We start from the raw sequence: 18,262 nt of genomic DNA, 5'->3' as shown, positions 1-18,262 counted from the left end.
AGGTGAATTTGTCTCCCAGTGTTTGTTGGTTAAGAAGTCTGAACCAGGTTTTACTCCTGTGCTGAGCTCTATTCCGTTTATTTTTAATCCTCCCGAATCCTCCCTAGTCCTTGCCGATGACAAGTATACCCATAACATGATGCAGCCACCACCATCCTTGAAAATATGAAGAGTGGTACTCAGTGACGTGTTGTGTTGGATTTGACCCAAATATAACACTTTGTATTCAGGACATAAAGGTCATTTCTGTGCCACATTTTTTTTTTACAGTTTTTATTTTGTGCCTTAATGCAAACAGAATGCATGTTTTGGAATATTTTTATTCTGTTCAGGCTTCCTTCTCTTCACTCTATTTAGGTTAGTATTGTGGATTAACTACAATGTTGTTGAGCCATCATCAGTTTTCTCTTAACACAGCCATTAAACTCTGTAACTGTTTTAAAATCACCATTGACATCATGGTGAAACCTCTGAGCGGTTTCCTTCCTCCCTGGCAACTGAGTTAGGAAGGACACCTGTATCTTTGTAGTGACTGGGTGTATTGATACACCATCCAAAGTGTAATTAATAACTTCAAAATGCTCAAAGGGATATTCATTGTCTGTTTTTTGTATGTTTTCTTTTACCCACCTACCAATAGGTGCCCTTCTTTGTGATCCATTGGAAAACCTCCCTGGTCTTTGTGTTTGAATCTGTGTTTGAAATTCACTGCTCGACTGAGGGACCTCACAGATAATTGTATGTGTGGGGAACAGAGATGAGGTAGTCACTCAAACATCATGATAAACACTATTATTGCACAAAGCGTGAGTCAATGCAACTTATTATGTGCGTTGTTAAGCATATTTTTTTTTACTCCTGAACTTATTTAGGCTTGCCATAACAAAAGAGTTAAATACTTATTGACTAGAGGCATTTCAGATTTTTATTTTTTAAAATTCATTTGTAAAAATGTCTAAAAACATGTTTCATCTTTGACATTATGGGGTATCGTGTGCAGGCCAGCGACACAACATCTACACTTAATCCATTTTTTAAATCAGGCTGTGACCCCAAAAAATGTAGAGAAAGTCTAGGAGTGAATACTTTCTGAGGGCCCTGTATGTCAGGAAGGTCACTGTAAAGATCATATGTTTTATTTATTTTTCCTTTATTTAACTAGGCAAGTCAGTTAAGAACAAGTTCTTATTTTCAATGACGGCCTAGGAACAGTGGGTTAACTTCCTGTTCAGGGGCAGAAAGACAGATTTGTACCTTGTCAGCTCGGGGATTTGAACATGAAACCTTTCGGTTACTAGTCCAACGCTCTAACCGCCAGGCTACCCTGCCCTGCCCTCTAACCACCAGGGTACCCTACCCTGCCCTCTAACCACCAGGGTACCCTACCCTGCCCTCTAACCACCAGGGTACCCTACCCTGCCCTCTAACCACCAGGCTACCCTGCCCTCTAACCACCAGGGTACCCTACCCTGCCCTCTAACCACCAGGGTACCCTACCCTGCCCTCTAACCACCAGGCTACCCTACCCTGCCCTCTAACCACCAGGCTACCCTACCCTGCCCTCTAACCACCAGGCTACCCTACCCTGCCCTCTAACCACCAGGCTACCCTGCCCTGTTCGTATACTGTAGACACATAGAGAAATCACACACGGAGCCAATGTTATTGTCAGAAGGTTACAACAAAGATTACTAGACGTGAAACAAAAACAATATCTATGTACCGTATATGTACTGAGTAAAAAAATAAAAAATAAATATTTAGTTTGAAATTTGTATTTTGCTGTATAAATCATTTACACATTGTCTCTCAGTAACACAGTTACACATTGTCTCTCAGTAACACAGTTACACATTGTCTCTCAGTAACATGGCATCACATTGTCTCTCAGTAACACAGTTACACATTGTCTCTCAGTAACACAGTTACACATTGTCTCTCAGTAACACAGCTACACATTGTCTCTCAGTAACATGGCATCACATTGTCTCTCAGTAACACAGTTACACATTGTCTCTCAGTAACACAGTTACACATTGTCTCTCAGTAACACAGTTACACATTGTCTCTCAGTAACACGGTTACACATTATCTCTCAGTAACACAGTTACACATTGTCTCTCAGTAACACAGTTACACATTGTCTCTCAGTAACACAGTTACACATTGTCTCTCAGTAACACAGTTACACATTGTCTCTCAGTAACACAGTTACACATTGTCTCTCAGTAACACAGTTACACATTGTCTCTCAGTAACACAGTTACACATTGTCTCTCAGTAACACAGTTACACATTGTCTCTCAGTAACACGGTTACACATTGTCTCTCAGTAACACGGTTACACATTGTCTCTCAGTAACACGGTTACACATTGTCTCTCAGTAACACGGTTACACATTGTCTCTCAGTAACACAGTTACACATTGTCTCTCAGTAACATGGCATCACATTGTCTCTCAGTAACACAGTTACACATTGTCTCTCAGTAACACGGTTACACATTGTCTCTCAGTAACACAGTTACACATTGTCTCTCAGTAACACAGTTACACATTGTCTCTCAGTAACACAGTTACACATTGTCTCTCAGTAACACAGTTACAGAGCATTCGGAAAGTTTTCAGACCCCTTGACCTTTTCCACATTTCGTTACGTTACAGCCTTTTATTCTGAAATAGATTAAATCATTTTTTATATCATTGATCGACACACAATACCCCATAATGACATCACAATACCCCATAATGACATCACAATACCCCATAATGACATCACAATACCCCATAATGACATCACAATACCCCATAATGACATCACAATACCCCATAATGACATCACAATACCCCATAATGACATCACAATACCCCATAATGACATCACAATACCCAACAACGACATCACAATACCCCATAACGACATCACAATACCCCATAATGACATCACAATACCCCATAATGACATCACAATACCCCATAATGACATCACAATACCCCATAATGACATCACAATACCCCATAATGACATCACAATACTCCATAATGACATCACAATACCCCATAATGACATCACAATACCCCATAATGACATCACAATACCCCATAATGACATCACAATACCCCATAATGACATCACTATACCCCATAATGACATCACTATACCCCATAATGACAAAGCAAAAACCTTTTTTTTTTTAAAATGTTTGCAAATGTATTACAAATAAAAAAGCTAATATCACATTTACATATGTATTCAGAAACTTTACTCAGTACTTTGTTGAAGCACGTTTGGCAGCGATTAGAGTTTTGAGTCTTCTTCGGTATGATGCTACAAACTTGGCACACCTGTGTTTGGGGAGTTTCTCCCATTCTTCTCTGCAGATCCTCTCAAGCGCTGTCAGGTTGGATGGGGAGCATCGCTGCACAGCTATTTTCAGGTCTCTCCAGAGATGTTCGATCGGATTCAAGTCTGGGCTCTGGCTGGGCCACTCAAGGACATTCAGAGACTTGTCACGAAGCCACTCCTGCATTGTCTTGGCTGTGTGCTTATGGTCATTATCCAGTTGGAAGGTGAACCTTCGCCCCAGTCTGAGGTCCAGAGCGCTCTGGAGCAGGTTTTCATCAAGGATCTCTCTGTACTTTGCTCCGTTCATCTTTGCCTCAATCCTGACTAGTCTCTCAGTCCCTGCCGCAGAAAAACATCCACCACCATGCTTCACCGTAGGGATGGTGCCAGGTTTCCTCCAGACATGATGCTGCCACCACCATGCTTCACCGTAGGGATGGTGCCAGGTTTCCTCCAGACATGATGCTGCCACCACCATGCTTCACCGTAGGGATGGTGCCAGGTTTCCTCCAGACATGATGCTGCCACCACCATGCTTCACCGTAGGGATGGTGCCAGGTTTCCTCCAGACATGATGCTTGGAATTCAGGCCAAAGAGTTCAATCTTGGTTTCATCAGACCAGAGAATCTTGTTTCTCATGGTCTGAGAGTCCTTCGGTGCCTTTTGGCAAACTCCAAGTGTGCTGTCATGTGCCTTTTACTGAGGAGTGGCCATTCTACCATAAAGGCCTGATTTGCTGGAGTGCTGCAGAGATGGTTGTCCTTCTGGAAGGTTCTCCCATCTCCACTAAGGAACTCTGGAGCTCTGTCAGAGTGACCATCAGGTTCTTGGTCACCTCCCTGACCAAGGCCCTTCTCCCCCGATTGCTCAGTTTGGCTGGGCGGCCAGCTCTAGGAAGAGTCTTGGTGGTTCCAAACTTCCTCCATTTAAGAACGATGGAGGCCACTGTGCTCTTGGGGACCTTGAATGCTGCAGACATTTTTTGGTACCCTTCCCCAGATGTGTGCCTCGACACAATCCTGTCTCGGAGCTCTACGGACAATTCCTTCGACCTCATGGCTTGGTTTTGGCTCTGACATGCACTGTCAACTGTGGGACCTTATATAGACAGGTGTGCTGCTTTTCCAAATCATGTCCAATCAAATGAATTTATCACAGGTGGACTCCAATCAAGTTGTAGAAACATCTCAAGGATGATCAATGCACCTGAGCTCAATTTAGAGTCTCATAACAAAGGGTCTGAATACTTATGTAAATAAGATATTTCTGTTGTTTATTTGTAATAAATGTGCAAAAAAAAATCAAACCTGTTTTCACTTTGTCATTATGGGGTAATGTGATGTCATTATGGGGTATCGTGATGTCATTATGGGGTATTGTGATGTCATTATGGGGTATTGTGATGTCATAGGGTATTGTGATGTCATTATGGGGTATCGTGTGTAGATTAATGAGGAAAATAATACATTGAATTCGTTGTAGAATAAGGCTGTAACGTAACAAAATGTGTAAAAAGGGGAAGGGGTCTGAATACTTTCTGAATGCACCGTTATATGCTCATTGTTTCTTCTTTACTGTGCCTAGTTTGACTAGATGTACACAACAACACTGTTATTACCTGTAGCCTGCTAGTCATCTAATAGTACAGCAGTGTAAGTGTCCTGGTCCCCTCCTCCCATCTGCTCTACAGCCTTCTAATAGACAGCGGTCAGGTCAGAGTCAGACAGGAGGATAACAGTAGGGCTCTGAATGTCTGTTTTACAACGAGAGGAGAGAGGACGACTTAGCATGGACTGTCTGTATTACCTGCACACTGCTTGTCTGTGATGAGGGAGAGCAAGAGAGAGACAGAGGGAGAGCTAGAGAGAGACAGAGGGAGGGGTAAAGACAGACGGACAGACGGACAGACGGACAGACAGAGGGAGAGCTAGAGAGAGACAGAGGGAGAGGTAAAGACAGACGGACAGACGGACGGACAGAGGGAGAGCTAGAGAGAGACAGAGGGAGAGGTAAAGACAGACGGACGGACAGAGGGAGAGCTAGAGAGAGACAGAGGGAGAGGTAAAGACAGACGGACGGACGGACGGACGGACGGACGGACGGACGGACGGACGGACGGACGGACAGACAGACAGGAGAAAGGGAGAGGCAGACAGACAGACAGGAGAAAGGGAGAGGCAGACAGGAGACAGAAGAAAGGGAGAGGCAGACAGACAGGAGACAGGGAGAGACAGACAGGAGACAGGGAGAGGAAGACAGGAGAAAGGGAGAGACAGACAGGAGACAGGGAGAGGCAGACAGGAGAAAGGGAGAGACAGACAGGAGACAGGGAGAGGCAGACAGGAGAAAGGGAGAGACAGACAGGAGAAAGGGAGAGACAGACAGGAGACAGGGAGAGGCAGACAGGAGAAAGGGAGAGACAGACAGGAGAAAGGGAGAGACAGACAGGAGACAGGGAGAGGCAGACAGGAGACAGGGAGAGGCAGACAGACAGACAGGAGAAAGGGAGAGGCAGACAGGAGACAGGAGAAAGGGAGAGGCAGACAGACAGACAGGAGAAAGGGAGAGGCAGACAGGAGAAAGGGAGAGGCAGACAGGAGAAAGGGAGAGGCAGACAGGAGACAGGAGAAAGGGAGAGGCAGACAGACAGGAGAAAGGGAGAGGCAGACAGACAGGAGAAAGGGAGAGACAGACAGGAGACAGGGAGAGGCAGACAGGAGAAAGGGAGAGACAGACAGGAGAAAGGGAGAGACAGACAGGAGACAGGGAGAGGCAGACAGGAGACAGGGAGAGGCAGACAGACAGACAGGAGAAAGGGAGAGGCAGACAGGAGACAGGAGAAAGGGAGAGGCAGACAGACAGGAGACAGGGAGAGGCAGACAGACAGACAGGAGAAAGGGAGAGGCAGACAGACAGACAGGAGAAAGGGAGAGGAGACAGGAGAAAGGGAGAGACAGACAGACAGACAGGGGACAGGGAGAGACAGACAGACAGGAGAAAGGGAGAGACAGACAGACAGACAGGAGACAGGGAGAGACAGACAGGAGAAAGGGAGAGAGACAGGAGAAAGGGAGTGACAGACAGGAGAAAAGGAGAGACAGACAGGAGAAAGGGAGAGACAGACAGGAGAAAGGGAGAGACAGACAGGAGAAAGGGAGAGACAGACAGGAGAAAGGGAGAGACAGACAGGAGAAAAGGAGAGGCAGACAGGAGAAAAGGGAGAGACAGACAGGAGACAGGGAGAGACAGACAGTGAGTGTCAGCTAGTAGCCAGTCTCTCTGCCAGGACCAGGTGTGTGGACAGTCCAGTGGTCCCAGAGGACCTCCTGTCACCTCCTATTGATCCCATCCTATTGATCCGGCCTGTCGCCCTTTAAACCAGTGGACACAACATGGACTGAGGCTGGACACAAGGCGGTCCATAGGGGTTTGATGGCCACCCTGCAGAAGGGTCCTCATCACATCACAGTGTCTGTGAAGGGTTGATGAGACACGGTCCGGCCACAGCATAGTGAGGGGCCTTTGGAGACACAACAAGGTCCAAAAGATAAACAGAAGGGGTATTTAACAGAAGTCCTGGCCAGTTTCCTGTGTGTATGCGTGCGTTTGTTCATCTGTGTGTGCATATCGGGGTCAGCCAGCTCTCCTCTGGGAGGTTGTGACAGTGTTTGACTGGTGTCATGTGACCTGACAGGGCCCAGGGGCAGGCTGGGAGGCCCAAGCTGTCAGGGATCTGACGCCTCCGAGGGGTTGACCAGACTCACCTCGCGCCACACACACAGAGCCTGCCTTCTGCTGCCTCTGCTCGATGGCTCCAAGCTGTCAAAACAGTCTCTCTCTCTCCCTCTCTCTCTATCTCTCTCTCTCTCTCTCTCTCTCCCTCTCTCTCTCTCCCTCTCCTCTCTCTCTCTCCTTCCCTCTCTCTCTCTCTCTCTCTGTCTCTCTCTATCTCCCTCTCCCCCCCCCCTCTCTCTCTCTCTCTCCCCCCCCCCCTCTCTCTCTCTCTGCCTCTCTCTCTCCCTCTCTCTCTCCAGTTACAGAGCTTTGCTAGTCTCTGCAGGTTCCCTGGTTTATTTGGTTTACAGTTCCTTTTCTCTGCTACTACCTCTGATTTTGTCCTCCCCCTCTCTTCCCCCTTTCTCTCCCTGTGTCTCCCCCTCTCTCTTCCCCCTCTCTCTAAACGCCAGGTAAAGCCAGGTAACGCCAGGTAACACCAAATAACGGCAGGTAACGCAAGGTAACACCAGGTTAAGCCAGGTAACGCCAGGTAACACCAAGTAACGCCAGGTAACGCCAGGTAACACCAAGTAACGCCAGGTAACGCCAGGTTAAGCCAGGTAACGCCAGGTAAATGCCAGGTAATGCCAGGAAAAGCCAGGTAACGCCAGGTAACGCCAGGTAAAGCCAGGTAACACCAGGTAAGGCCAGGTAAAGCCAGGTAACGCCAGGTAAGGCCAGGTAAAGCCAGGTAACACCAGGTAACATCAGGTAAAGTCAGGTAACACCAGGTAAAGTCAGGTAACGCCAGGTAAAGTCAGGTAACACCAGGTAACACCAGGTAAAGTCAGGTAACACCAGGCAAAGTCAGGTAACGCCAGGTAACACCAGGTAAAGTCAGGTAACACCAGGTAACATCAGGTAAAGTCAGGTAACACCAGGTAACACCAGGTAAAGTCAGGTAACGCCAGGTAACACCAGGTAAAGTCAGGTAACGCCAGGTAAAGTCAGGTAACGCCAGGTAAAGTCAGGTAACACCAGGTAAAGTCAGGTAACACCAGGTAACATCAGGTAAAGTCAGGTAACACCAGGTAAAGTCAGGTAACACCAGGTAAAGTCAGGTAACGCCAGGTAACACCAGGTAAAGTCAGGTAACACCAGGTAAAGTCAGGTAACACCAGGTAAAGTCAGGTAACGCCAGGTAACACCAGGTAAAGTCAGGTAACACCAGGTAACACCAGGTAACACCAGGTAACACCAGGTAACACCAGGTAAAGTCAGGTAACGCCAGGTAACACCAGGTAAAGTCAGGTAACACCAGGTAACACCAGGTAAAGTCAGGTAACGCCAGGTAAAGTCAGGTAACACCAGGTAACATCAGGTAACGCCAGGTAACATCTGGTAAAGTCAGGTAACACCAGGTAAAGTCAGGTAACACCAGGTAAAGTCAGGTAACGCTAGGTAACACCAGGTAAAGTCAGGTAACACCAGGTAAAGTCAGGTAACACCAGCTAATATCAGGGAAAGTCAGGTAACACCAGGTAAAGTCAGGTAACACCAGGTAACACCAGGTAAAGTCAGGTAACGCCAGGTAACACCAGGTAACATTAGATAGATCCAGGTAAAGTCAGGTAACACCAGGTAACACCAGGTAAAGTCAGGTAACGCCAGGTAACACCAGGTAACGCCAGGTAACACCAGGTAAAGTCAGGTAACGCCAGGTAACACCAGGTAAAGTCAGGTAACGCCAGGTAACACCAGGTAAAGTCAGGTAACACCAGGTAACACCAGGTAACGTCAGGTAACACCAGGTAACACCAGGTAAAGTCAGGTAACACCAGGTAACACCAGGTAAAGTCAGGTAACGCCAGGTAACACCAGGTAACACCAGGTAAAGTCAGGTAACGCCAGGTAACACCAGGTAAAGTCAGGTAACACCAGGTAACACCAGGTAAAGTCAGGTAACGCTAGTAACGCCAGATAACACCAGGTAAAGTCAGGTAACGCCAGGTAACATCAGGTAAAGTCAGGTAACGCCAGGTAACACCAGGTAAAGTCAGGTAAAGTCAGGTAACGCCAGGTAACACCAGGTAACATTAGATAGATCCAGGTAAAGTCAGGTAACGCCAGGTAAAGTAAGGTAACAACAGGTAAAGTCAGGTAACTCCAGGTAACACCAGGTAAAGTCAGGTAACACCAGGTAACATCAGGTAAAGTCAGGTAACACCAGGTAAAGTCAGGTAACGCCAGGTAACACCAGGTAAAGTCAGGTAACACCAGGTAAAGTCAGGTAACACCAGGTAACACCAGGTAACACCAGGTAACACCAGGTAAAGTCAGGTAACACCAGCTAACACCAGGTAACACCAGGTAACACCAGGTAAAGTCAGGTAACACCAGGTAACACCAGGTAACACCAGGTAAAGTCAGGTAACACCAAGTAAAGTCAGGTAACACCAGGTAAAGTCAGGTAACGCTAGGTAACACCAGGTAAAGTCAGGTAACACCAGGTAAAGTCAGGTAACACCAGGTAACACCAGGTAAAGTCAGGTAACGCCAGGTAACAACAGGTAAAGTCAGGTAACACCAGGTAACACCAGGTAACACCAGGTAACACCAGGTAAAGTCAGGTAACACCAGGTAACACCAGGTAAAGTCAGGTAACACCAGGTAAAGTCAGGTAATGCCAGGTAAAGCCAGGTAAAGTCAGGTAACGCCAGGTAAAGTCAGGTAACGCCAGGTAAAGTCAGGTAACACCAGGTAAAGTCAGGTAACACCAGGTAACATCAGGTAAAGTCAGGTAACACCAGGTAAAGTCAGGTAACACCAGGTAAAGTCAGGTAACGCCAGGTAACACCAGGTAAAGTCAGGTAACACCAGGTAAAGTCAGGTAACACCAGGTAAAGTCAGGTAACGCCAGGTAACACCAGGTAAAGTCAGGTAACACCAGGTAACACCAGGTAACACCAGGTAACACCAGGTAACACCAGGTAAAGTCAGGTAACGCCAGGTAACACCAGGTAAAGTCAGGTAACACCAGGTAACACCAGGTAAAGTCAGGTAACGCCAGGTAAAGTCAGGTAACACCAGGTAACATCAGGTAACGCCAGGTAACATCTGGTAAAGTCAGGTAACACCAGGTAAAGTCAGGTAACACCAGGTAAAGTCAGGTAACGCTAGGTAACACCAGGTAAAGTCAGGTAACACCAGGTAAAGTCAGGTAACACCAGCTAATATCAGGGAAAGTCAGGTAACACCAGGTAAAGTCAGGTAACACCAGGTAACACCAGGTAAAGTCAGGTAACGCCAGGTAACACCAGGTAACATTAGATAGATCCAGGTAAAGTCAGGTAACACCAGGTAACACCAGGTAAAGTCAGGTAACGCCAGGTAACACCAGGTAACGCCAGGTAACACCAGGTAAAGTCAGGTAACGCCAGGTAACACCAGGTAAAGTCAGGTAACGCCAGGTAACACCAGGTAAAGTCAGGTAACACCAGGTAACACCAGGTAACGTCAGGTAACACCAGGTAACACCAGGTAAAGTCAGGTAACACCAGGTAACACCAGGTAACGTCAGGTAACACCAGGTAACACCAGGTAAAGTCAGGTAACACCAGGTAACACCAGGTAAAGTCAGGTAACGCCAGGTAACACCAGGTAACACCAGGTAAAGTCAGGTAACGTCAGGTAACACCAGGTAAAGTCAGGTAACACCAGGTAACACCAGGTAAAGTCAGGTAACGCTAGTAACGCCAGATAACACCAGGTAAAGTCAGGTAACGCCAGGTAACATCAGGTAAAGTCAGGTAACGCCAGGTAACACCAGGTAAAGTCAGGTAAAGTCAGGTAACGCCAGGTAACACCAGGTAACATTAGATAGATCCAGGTAAAGTCAGGTAACGCCAGGTAAAGTAAGGTAACAACAGGTAAAGTCAGGTAACTCCAGGTAACACCAGGTAAAGTCAGGTAACACCAGGTAACATCAGGTAAAGTCAGGTAACACCAGGTAAAGTCAGGTAACGCCAGGTAACACCAGGTAAAGTCAGGTAACACCAGGTAAAGTCAGGTAACACCAGGTAACACCAGGTAACACCAGGTAACACCAGGTAAAGTCAGTTAACACCAGGTAACACCAGGTAACACCAGGTAACACCAGGTAAAGTCAGGTAACACCAGGTAACACCAGGTAACACCAGGTAAAGTCAGGTAACACCAAGTAAAGTCAGGTAACACCAGGTAAAGTCAGGTAACGCTAGGTAACACCAGGTAAAGTCAGGTAACACCAGGTAAAGTCAGGTAACACCAGGTAACACCAGGTAAAGTCAGGTAACGCCAGGTAACAACAGGTAAAGTCAGGTAACACCAGGTAACACCAGGTAACACCAGGTAACACCAGGGAAAGTCAGGTAACACCAGGTAAAGTCAGGTAACACCAGGTAACACCAGGTAAAGTCAGGTAACACCAGGTAACACCAGGTAAAGTCAGGTAACACCAGGTAAAGTCAGGTAACACCAGGTAACACCAGGTAAAGTTAGGTAACACCAGGTAACACCAGGTAAAGTCAGGTAACACCAGGTAACACCAGGTAAAGTCAGGTAACACCAGGTAAAGTCAGGTAATGCCAGGTAAAGCCAGGTAACACCAGGTAAAGTCAGGTAACACCAGGTAAAGTCAGGTAACGCCAGGTAACACCAGGTAAAGTCAGGTAACACCAGGTAACATCAGGTAAAGTCAGGTAACACCAGGTAACACCAGGTAAAGTCAGGTAACGCCAGGTAACACCAGGTAAAGTCAGGTAACGCCAGGTAAAGTCAGGTAACGCCAGGTAAAGTCAGGTAACACCAGGTAAAGTCAGGTAACACCAGGTAACATCAGGTAAAGTCAGGTAACACCAGGTAAAGTCAGGTAACACCAGGTAAAGTCAGGTAACGCCAGGTAACACCAGGTAAAGTCAGGTAACACCAGGTAAAGTCAGGTAACACCAGGTAAAGTCAGGTAACGCCAGGTAACACCAGGTAAAGTCAGGTAACACCAGGTAACACCAGGTAAAGTCAGGTAACACCAGGTAACACCAGGTAAAGTCAGGTAACGCCAGGTAACACCAGGTAAAGTCAGGTAACACCAGGTAACACCAGGTAAAGTCAGGTAACGCCAGGTAAAGTCAGGTAACACCAGGTAACATCAGGTAACGCCAGGTAACATCTGGTAAAGTCAGGTAACACCAGGTAAAGTCAGGTAACACCAGGTAAAGTCAGGTAACGCTAGGTAACACCAGGTAAAGTCAGGTAACACCAGGTAAAGTCAGGTAACACCAGCTAATATCAGGGAAAGTCAGGTAACACCAGGTAAAGTCAGGTAACACCAGGTAACACCAGGTAAAGTCAGGTAACACCAGGTAAAGTCAGGTAACACCAGGTAACACCAGGTAAAGTCAGGTAACACCAGGTAAAGTCAGGTAACGCCAGGTAACACCAGGTAAAGTCAGGTAACACCAGGTAAAGTCAGGTAACACCAGGTAATATCAGGTAAAGTCAGGTAACACCAGGTAAAGTCAGGTAACACCAGGTAACACCAGGTAAAGTCAGGTAACACCAGGTAAAGTCAGGTAACACCAGGTAACACCAGGTAAAGTCAGGTAACACCAGGTAAAGTCAGGTAACGCCAGGTAACGCCAGGTAAAGTCAGGTAACACCAGGTAAAGTCAGGTAACACCAGGTAAAGTCAGGTAACACCAGGTAACACCAGGTAAAGTCAGGTAACACCAGGTAAAGTCAGGTAACGCCAGGTAAAGTCAGGTAACACCAGGTAAAGTCAGGTAACACCAGGTAAAGTCAGGTAACACCAGGTAAAGTCAGGTAACGCCAGGTAACACCAGGTAAAGTCAGGTAACACCAGGTAACACCAGGTAAAGTCAGGTAACACCAGGTAACAGCAGGTAAAGTCAGGTAACACCAGGTAAAGTCAGGTAACGCCAGGTAAAGTAAGGTAACACCAGGTAAAGTCAGGTAAGACCAGGTAACACCAGGTAACGCCAGGTAACACCAGGTAAAGTCAGGTAACGCCAGGTAACACCAGCTAACACCAGGTAAAGTCAGGTAACGCCAGGTAACACCAGGTAACACCAGATAGATCCAGGTAAAGTCAGGTAACGCTACACCTACACACCCCACAGGAGGCCAGGTGTGTTAATGGAAAGGAAGTGAGAGGCCGAGTGACTCCGCAACACATCAACGACCACAACAACCCGTTTCTGAGGAGAAAAGACAGATGGGATAGTAGGATTGGATGCACTTCATTGACTAAAAGCAGATGTGGGTTAAAAGACACTGCATCCTGTTTCCATTGATCATCCTTGAGATGTTTCTGAACTTGATTGTAGCCCACCTGTGGAAAGTGAATTTGATTGGACATGATTTGGAAAGGCACACATCTGTCCATATCAGGTCCCACAGTTGAAAGTGCATGTCAGAGCAAATACCAAGCCATGAGGTCGAAGGAATTGTCCGTAGAGCTTCGAGGCAGGATTGTGTTGAGGCACAGATCTGGGGAAGGGTAGCAAAAAATGTCTGCAGCATTCAAGGTCCCCAAGAACACAGGGACCTCCATCATTCTTAAATGGAGGAAGTTTGGAACCACCAAGATTCTTCCTAGAGCTGGCCGCCCAGCCAAACTGAGCAATCGGGGAGAAGGGCCTTGGTCAGGGAGGTGACCAAGGACCTGATGGTCACTTTGACAGACCTCCAGAGTTCCTCTGTGGAGATGGGAGAACCTTCCAGAAGTACAACCATCTCTGCAACACTTCACCAATCAGGCCTTTATGGTAGAGTGGCCAGACGTAATCCACTCCTCAGTAAAAGGCACACGACAGCCCGCTAGAAGTTTGCCAAAAGGCACCTAAGGACTCTCTGGTCGATTGAAACCAAGATTGAACTCTTTGGCCTGAATGACAAGCATCATGTCTGGAGGAAACCTGGCACTATCCCTACGGTGAAGCATGGTGGTGGCAGCATCATGCTGTGGGGATGTTTTTCAGTGGCAGGGACTAGGAGATTAGTCAGGATCGAGGGAACGATGAACGGAGCAAAGTACAGAGAGATCCTTGATGAAAACCTGCTCCAGAGCACTCAGAACCTCAGACTGGGGTAAAGGTTCACCTTCCAACAGGACAACGACCCTAAGCACACAGCCAAGACAATGCAGGAGTGGCTTCGTGACAAGTCTCTGAATGTCATTGAGTGGCCCAGCCAGGGCCCAGACTTGAATCTGATCAAACATCTCTGGAGAGACATGAAAATAACTGTGGAGTGATGCTCCCCATCCAACCTAACAGAGCTTGAGAGGATCTGCAGAGAAGAATGGGAGAAACTCTCCAAACATAGAGTTGTAGCATCATACCCAAGAAGACTCATGGCTGTAATCGCTGCCAAACGTGCTTCAACAAAGTACTGAGTAAAGTTTCTGAATACATATGTAAATGTGATATTAGCTTTTTATTTGTAATACATTTGCAAACATTTCTAAAAACCTCTGTTTGCTTTGTCATTATGGGGTATTGTGATGTCATTATGGGGTATTGTGATGTCATTATGGGGTATTGTGATGTCATTATGGGGTATTGTGATGTCATTATGGGGTATTGTGATGTCATTATGGGGTATTGTGTGTCGATCAATGATATAAAACATGATTTAATCTATTTCAGAATAAAAGGCTGTAACGTAACGAAATGTGGAAAAGGTCAAGGGGTCTGAAAACTTTCCGAATGCTCTGTAACTGTGTTACTGAGAGACAATGTGATGCCATACTTGTCCTTACTTTCATTTAAAATAATTAATTGGCAGCATTCAAAAGTGACCAAAACATCAGCCAGGAAGCATAGGAACTGAGAAGTGGTCTGTGGTCACCACCTGCAGAACCACTCCTTTATTGGGGGTGTCTTGCTAATTGCCTATAATTTCCACCTGTTGTCTATTCCATTTGCACAACAGCATGTGAAATTTATTGTCAATCAGTGTGCTTTCACTCTAGTGGTAGCATGAGAGTCCACAACCCACACAAGTGGCTCAGGTAGTGCAGCTCATCCAGGATGGAACATCAATGCGAGCTGTGACAAGAAGGTTTGCTGTGTCTGTCAGTGTAGTGTCCAGAGCATGGAGGCGCTACCAGGAGACAGGCCAGTACATTAGGAGACGTGGAGGAGGCAGTAGGAGGGCAACAACCCAGCAGCAGGACCGCTACCTCCACCTTTGTGCAAGGAGGAGCAGGAGGAGCACTGCCAGAGCCCTGCAAAATGAACACCAGCAGGCCACAAATGTGCATGTGTCTGCTCAAACGGTCAGAAACAGACTCCATGAGGGTGGTATGAGGGCCTGACGTCCACAGGTGGGGGTTGTGCTCACAGCCCAACACTGTGCAGGACATTTGGCATTTGCCAGAGAACACCAAGATTGGCAAATTCGCCACTGGCGCCCTGTGCTCTTCACAGATGAAAGCAGGTTCACACTGAGCACATGTGACAGACGTGACAGAGTCTGGAGACACCGTGGAGAACGTTCTGCTGCCTGCAACATGCTCCAGCATGTCCAGTTTGGCGGTGGGTCAGTCATGGTGTGGGGTGGCATTTCTTTGGGGGGCCGCTCAGCCCTCCATGTGCTCGCCAGAGGTATCCTGACTGCCATTAGGTACCGAGATGACCCCTTGTGAGACCATATGCTGGTGCGGTTGGCCCTGGGTTCCTCCTAATGCAAGACAATGCTAGACCTCATGTGGCTGGAGTGTGTCAGCAGTTCCTGCAAGAGGAAGGCATTGATGCTATGGACTGGCCCGCCCGTTCCCCAGACCTGAATCCAATTGAGCACATCTGGGACATCATGTCTCGCTCCATCCACCAAGCCACGTTGCACCACAGACTGTCCAGGAGTCGGCGGATGCTTTAGTCCAGGTCTGGGAGGAGATCCCTCAGGAGACCATCCGCCACCTCATCAGGAGCATGCCCAGGCGTTGTAGTGAGGTCATACAGGCACGTGGAGGCCACACACACACTACTGAGCCTCATTTTGACTTGTTTTAAGGACATTACATCAAAGTTGGATCAGCCTGTAGTGTGGTTTTTCACTTTAATTTTGAGTGTCTCCAAATCCAGACCTCCATGGGTTGATACATTTTGTGTGATTTTGTTGTCAGCACATTCAACTATGTAAAGAAAAATGTATTTAATAAGAATATTTAATTCATTCAGATCTAAGATGTGTTATTTTAGTGTTCCCTTTATTGTTTTGAGCAGTGTATAAAGTATTTGCTACATTAACATTTGGTCAGTGTGTGATTTTCTATGTATCTATATAATCTTCACAGTAACCTTCAGACAATAACATTGGGATTCTGAATGTGTCTTTTACTTAGCAGGTGGTACATAATGACCTGTTCCACCAGTTGTCCTCTCTTTAGCAGTGACATATTTTAAGGTATTTGTGAATGTAAGGTACATATGTAGGATCTTAATTTGATCAATGCAGGCCATTTTTAACTGGTAGTGTATTTGAGGTTTAAAAAGACTTCTAAAAGTTTGTAATTTCCACATAGAAATTTCTTGATTTGATTTCCCCGAAAAACACCTTAAAAAATGTCCATTAATTATAATCCACATAATAATTTACATTTCGTATACTGCAGAATTATTTTCGTGCTGTAGCAAACTGACTCAAATTAGGATCCTACATCTGTCTCTTTCTCTCTCTCTCTCCTTCCTCATTGTTTCTTTCCTCCCTTCCCTTCCTATTCTCTGCCTCTTCCTCCTCTTCCTCCTCTTCCTCCTCTCTCTCTCTCTCTCTCTCCATCTTATCGGAAACATATGGGTTCATTGCTAAAGTAAGTGAAATAGATAAACAAACGTGAAACGTAAATATGGGTTGTATTTACAATGGTGTTTGTTCTTCACTGGTTGACCTTTTCTTGTGGCAACAGGTCACAAATCTTGCTGCTGTGATGTCACACTGTGGTATTTCACCCAGTAGATATGGGAGTTTATCATAATTTGATTTGTTTTCTAATTCTTTGTGGATCTGTGTAATCTGATGGAAATATGTGTCTCTAATATGGTCATACATTTGGCAGGAGGTTAGGAAGTGCACTTCAGTTTCCACCTCATTTTGTGGGTCTCTCTCTCTATCTCTCTCTGACAGAGTGAGGGTGAGAAGCCCGGAGCCACTGAACTATGGGGGGGGGGGGGGCAGCCGTATGGTAGACACGAGGCCAGAGCCAAGACTGGCTACTACCCACAGTGTGTGTGTGTGTGTGTGTGTGTGTGTGTGTGTGTGTGTGTGTGTGAGAGAGAGAGAGAGAGAGAGAGAGAAAGAGAGAATGGGTGTTGATTGAATATTAGTGTACAATATATATCTACAGTATCTCTCTCTCTCTAACCCCCCCTCTCTCTCTCTCTCTCTCTAACCCCCTCTCTCTCTAACCCCCTCTCTCTCTACCCCCCCCCTCCCCCCCCCTCCCTTGCTCTCTCCCTCACTCTTATTCCTAACATTGCTGGTCTGGACCCAGTCAGGAACAACTCTGGGCCCTAGTTTTAGCCCATTACTGGTCTGGACCCAGTCAGGAACAACTCTGGGCCCTAGTTTTAGCCCATTACTGGTCTGGACCCAGTCAGGAACAACTCTGGGCCCTAGTTTTAGCCCATTACTGGTCTGGACCCAGTCAGGAACAACTCTGGGCCCTAGTTTTAGCCCATTACTGGTCTGGACCCAGTCAGGAACAACTCTGGGCCCTAGTTATAGCCCATTACTGGTCTGGACCCAGTCAGGAACAACTCTGGGCCCTAGTTTTAGCCCATTACTGGTCTGGACCCAGTCAGGAACAACTCTGGGCCCTAGTTATAGCCCATTACTGGTCTTGACCCAGTCAGGAACAACTCTGGGCCCTAGTTATAGCCCATTACTGGTCTTGACCCAGTCAGGAACAACTCTGGGCCCTAGTTATAGTTATAGCCCATTACTGGCCACTATACAAGAACCCATAAATACGAGCAGACAATAAAAGTCTACATTGGGATTTTACAGTAATGAAGAAAGCCAACGATCCAAAACAGGGAATGTTTCCTTTGTTAAAGTCGCCTGTTCAGACTGACCCCATGCAGGGCTGCTGAAATATTCCCCAGTCTTCACATTTACAATGCGTCCCATACAACCCTG

The sequence above is a fragment of the Oncorhynchus clarkii genome, unplaced genomic scaffold (genome assembly GCF_045791955.1).
Source record: "Oncorhynchus clarkii lewisi isolate Uvic-CL-2024 unplaced genomic scaffold, UVic_Ocla_1.0 unplaced_contig_1321_pilon_pilon, whole genome shotgun sequence".
Classification (NCBI taxonomy): domain Eukaryota; kingdom Metazoa; phylum Chordata; class Actinopteri; order Salmoniformes; family Salmonidae; genus Oncorhynchus; species Oncorhynchus clarkii.
The sequence above is the reverse complement of the archived record's forward strand: the minus strand, read 5'-3'. Positions refer to the sequence as shown.